At 24.9% G+C, this 5,054-nt stretch overlaps 1 long non-coding RNA gene across 1 annotated transcript; it reads left to right on the top strand.

The window, feature by feature from the left end:
* LOC112794419 (uncharacterized) lies at nucleotides 1–919 on the top strand. Its single transcript, XR_003198858.3, has 2 exons — nucleotides 1–121; nucleotides 614–919. It is a non-coding gene; the product is annotated as an uncharacterized lncRNA (long non-coding RNA).
* The last annotated feature ends 4,135 nt before the right edge of the window (nucleotides 920–5,054 follow it).

The raw sequence follows: 5,054 nt of genomic DNA on the forward strand, positions 1-5,054 counted from the left end.
GTTGTTTCATGTACCTAACAAGGCAACCTTGAAGAGTGAAGGTTGCTCAGCCTAATAAGAATTAAGATGAAAGCCTTTACTTATGTTCTCATCGTTCTCTTTATTTTCTCCATTGGCATCGGTATGTTTTAATTATCTAATAAATAAAGTTTAATTTTTCTTATTCTGTTGCACGAAAATGAGACTATTTGTCTTATAATTTATTTTATTATTAAAAAGAAGAATGGTTTTTTATATTGTTAAAAATAATTAGAAACTGATTTAGGTTTATTTACTTATAAAATTTTATTATTTTCAATTTTTCTTCAATAAAATCCTAAAGCTAAAAATATTAAAAATAAAAACAAAAAAATATTTTCTCAAACCAAATAATTAAACACTAAAGATGTTTTTTATTTGTATTTTTATTTTTAATATTCTCTCTTTTAAAGATTTTATGATGGAATAAGAGAAAATAACCAAAATAATAAAATCTTATTTTTGTATTTTTTTTACAAAATTTTAAAAATAGAAAATAAAAAACTCAAATCAAACATATTCTTTAACGATAGTTAAATTTTTACAACAAAGTACTAATGGTTTTATATGGTTGATGATGTGAAAATATGCATAGACAATGAAAGGTTGTTGAAAGTATCAGAGGCAAGAGAGTGTCAACAAACACAGAGTGAAGGAGGCTGTATAGAAAACACATGCAACAGCGACTGCAGGAGAATACATGGAGGGCGAGCATCTGGTCATTGCAATGCAATAGAAGATTGTATTTGTTATTATCCATGTTAAATTTGTGCTCTTACTTTTACAGCATTGTCTCCTTTTCAATAAATATTTAAATAATGATGGATCTACATGTAGAGGTGTGGATCCCATTAAACCAATAAATATATATATGAATTTACATAATGCTTTTATTACATAATGTGTTTGTCTCAACATTTTAAAAAAAAATTATGTGTGAAAAACTTATATTATTTAATAACAATAGAAAGAGAAAAAATTAGTGTTATATAGATCTAATCAATTCAGATAAAAAATTATAACTCTATTCAATTAAAATAATAATAATAATAATAATAATAATAATAATAATAATAATAATAATAATAATAATAATAATAATATAGAGTAAACTATTAAAATAATACTCGAAAAGTTAAATTATTAATAAAAAATTCCAAATAAATATGCCAATGACAAATAAGTCTCCAGAATATTTAAAAACGCAATAAAAAGAATTAGATATTAAATATATATTCTAAAAATAAATTTATAAATCAATTTTTTATGAAAATTTTTGCATTCATTATTAAAAAATAAGATTTTTTAATCCTTAAAATGTGGTAATTTTACGTCACAAGATTTAGAAAAAAATTATTGTGAATTATCATTTTTTTAAAAAATAAAAAGAAAAATATAAAGATTATATTTTGTTTCGAATCTACTTGTTTATCTTCAAAATATTTATTAAAATATTAGCACAAAAATTCAAATTAAATGGATAAACGATTTGTTAAATACAAATATTTTTTGGTCACTTACAAAAATATAATAATTATTAGTTATTTCTTTTACATTTTTAAATCATTCATGAGTTATTTTGTCGATAATCTCTTGGACTTTTTTGTTAGCAGTTAAATCTTTTTAGTATCAAATTGATAGTTAACAACAATAATAATAAAATAATAATAATAATAATAATCTAATTAGTTATTTATCCAAAATTAAGCTTAGTTTTTTAAATATGAATAAGACTATTAGTATTTAATAATTTTTTTAAAAGTTAATTGAAATTATATATATGTCATTTATATTTATCTTTATTTTACTGTTTTATTTAATTTAGTTATGGGCTTATATATAATAATGTCTTTGTCGAAAAAACTCTGCCGCAAATATTATAGAGTAGTGTTAATTATCCTTACAGTTAAAAATACTAAAAAATTATTGAATAATTATTTAATAGATAAAAAGATAAAATATACACCTATAAATAAAGAGAATAATTATGAATTTACCATCGTCTCATTTGAATTTTTATCTTTTTTATATTTTTGGTATTTCTTACACAATTATAAGAATCACAGTTAGTCCATCCGAATTATAACTTACTCCTTGTAGATTCTTTGATTATGGAGTTATAATTTTTTTTGTATTATATAAAAATAATCAATAAAAATATTATTTGATAAATATAAAATATTTGACAAAATATTAGCTAGTATCAATAATAAATATAGAGAAATATTAGAAGATCATCATAATTTATTTTTTTGTCAGTAATTAATTATTAATGTCTAAAAATATGAGCTAAAAATATATTATAAAATTATTAAACTAAAAAAATTAAGTTAATAATTAAAAATAATGACCAAATTAAAAAATAATATATTTTGCTAATCTTTTAACATTTTGCATAAATATATTATGCAACATGATCAAAATATTAAAATAAAAAATACTTTAAAATAATATACATTTTGATGTGTTAATTAAATAATTAAAAGCTTTATTAATCTATTTTAAATTTTAAATATCTAAATATATTTATATTATTTTTTATTATTTTATTATTATTTTTTTATTATTTTTACTTTCACTATTAAAATTTGTTGGATCCATCATTAACAACGATGAGATCATAATTCATAGATAGGGTGTGGGGGTATGAGAAACAGTTTAAGAATATTATAGGAAGTCCAAAGAAAATAATGTGTCTTCGGTGTGAAACAAAGGGTGGCAAACGGGTTAATTCCCTCCTTCCTATTCTAAGTTTCCAACGATTTTGAATTTCATGCCCACTCCTTCTAACGGTAGCATGGTGGAAATGGATCCTCTCTATTTTTTTGAATATTTGAGAGAATAAAGTGCGATTTCTCACCTTTAATTTTATAAGTGGGACCAAAATTAAATAGAAGAAAAAGAACAATAAATGATAAAATTAAACATTAAATACCATTTATTTTTTTTTCACTCGAAAAGATCTACTCTCATAGGATGGCTATTATGCCTTATTTATTTTTTTTACTAATTATTTTTAAAGAAAAATAATAATTTAAGATAAAGTATTAAATTGATCTTATATTTGGATCTAATCTTGTTTTAGTTCTTAAAATTTAAAGTATTGAATCTAAAAAAGTTTCATTTCGCTTGAATGTAGTTCTATCATAAAGTCAATATTAAATAATTAATAAAATTCAGTTTTTAGATATATAAAACTTATATAACCAAACTGCTTTTTGATTACTGAAGGAAGTTTTCCGTAGTAGAAATGACAATGACCTTATTCTGGTTGCCACCGACAAACTTTCTTGTAAAAAGCGAATTCTTAAAAATATTCTCTATGTGCTTAAAATAAGACCAGTGATTTGTGATGCGGTGTTTTACAATCACACTACTAACCGGCAAGTGCACCGGGTCGTACCAAGTAATACCTTACGTGAGTAAGGGTCGATCCCACGAGAATTGATGGATCAAGCAACAATAGCGTTTAATAGGATTAGTTAGGCAAGCAGAAAATGATTTTGAGATATTCAAAGAGCATTAAACAATACTTTAAGAATTTCATAAAGCAAGCAACAATTAGTTGGGAATAAAATATTTGAGAAGGCAGTTAAGGTTTCAGAGTTATCTAATTTCTGGATTAACTTTTATTACTAATTAATTTAATCATGCAAGATTTAATTTCATGGCAAACTATATGTGACTAGACCCTAATTACTTAGACCTTCCTAGTCTCCTTTAAAATTCATTAATTGCCAATCCCTTGGTCAATTAATTACAATTAGAGGGTGATGATCAATTTCTAGTTATATGCCAAAAGAATCCTAATTATTCACAAATAAGGGGATTATATGTCACGTATTCCGCTAAATACAAACAATTAAAAATTCAGTATAATATGTTTTCAAGCTGTTGTTCAAGTAAAGAGCTTTTCCAAGTTTTACAAGAACTCAATTAGAACATGGGTCATACTTCCGTTCCACCCATATTCATAAAATAAAGAACGAAAACAATTATTGAAATATAAATCAAGACATGAATTAAATTAAAAAGATCAAAAGAATCAATCCATGAAAATAGACAGAGTTCCTAACCTTAAGAATGGAGGATTAGTTGCTCATAGTTTAGAGAAGAAAAATAAGGGTGCTGGTAACCATATGTGTCTGTCTAAATGTACAGAGTTCCTATTTATAATTAATCCTAATAAATTTAAAATCTATTTATCTAACAATAACAATAATATCTTTTCCTAAAAGATAAGATTTGAATTTAAATTCGAATTAATTAACAAGTCTTCAGCTGATGGGTGGGGACCACTTGCTTTGTCCATTCTGCAGCTTCTAATCTGTGTTTTCTGGGCTGGAAACTGGATCAAAAACAGCCCAGAAATCGTAACCAGCATTTTCTGTTTTATTGCAGATCGCGCATGTGACGTGTCCGCGTCGTCCACGCACTCGCGTCATTTGTGCAGATTCCAGTCCACGCATTCGCGTCAGGCACGCGATCGCATCATTGCGATTTCTCCATTCCGCGTGGTCGCGTGAGCCATGCGTCCGCGTCGGTCTTCGCTGGTCATTTCTTTGGTTTCTTCTTTTTCTCTGCAGAAACTTCATCAAATCCCTCCGAATGCTACCTAAAATAAATAAAAATGCACAAAACTCAAAATAGCATCCATAGTGGCTAAAATATAATTAATTCTTAATTAAACTCAATAAATTAGATGCAAATTCATTAGAAAAAGATAGATAAAATGCTCACGCATCAATTTATGGTGATACATTCGTTGCTGATTCAGTATTTCTCGAGTTTATACTTTTTTTACGAAAGGAAATTAAAGTTTGGTAAAACAGTGACGTTAATTATTTAATATTAATTTTATGATAGGACTATATTAAAATTAAATAATTTTTTAATTTAAATATAATACTTTAAATCTTAGAAACTAAAACAGGATTAGAGCCAAATGTAAAGAATGAATTTAATACTTTACCTAACAATTTATTAATCATGATGAGGCATAGACAACTAAGACAACACTCTTATTTCATGTCGTC

The sequence above is a fragment of the Arachis hypogaea genome, chromosome 4 (genome assembly GCF_003086295.3).
Source record: "Arachis hypogaea cultivar Tifrunner chromosome 4, arahy.Tifrunner.gnm2.J5K5, whole genome shotgun sequence".
NCBI lineage: Eukaryota > Viridiplantae > Streptophyta > Magnoliopsida > Fabales > Fabaceae > Arachis > Arachis hypogaea.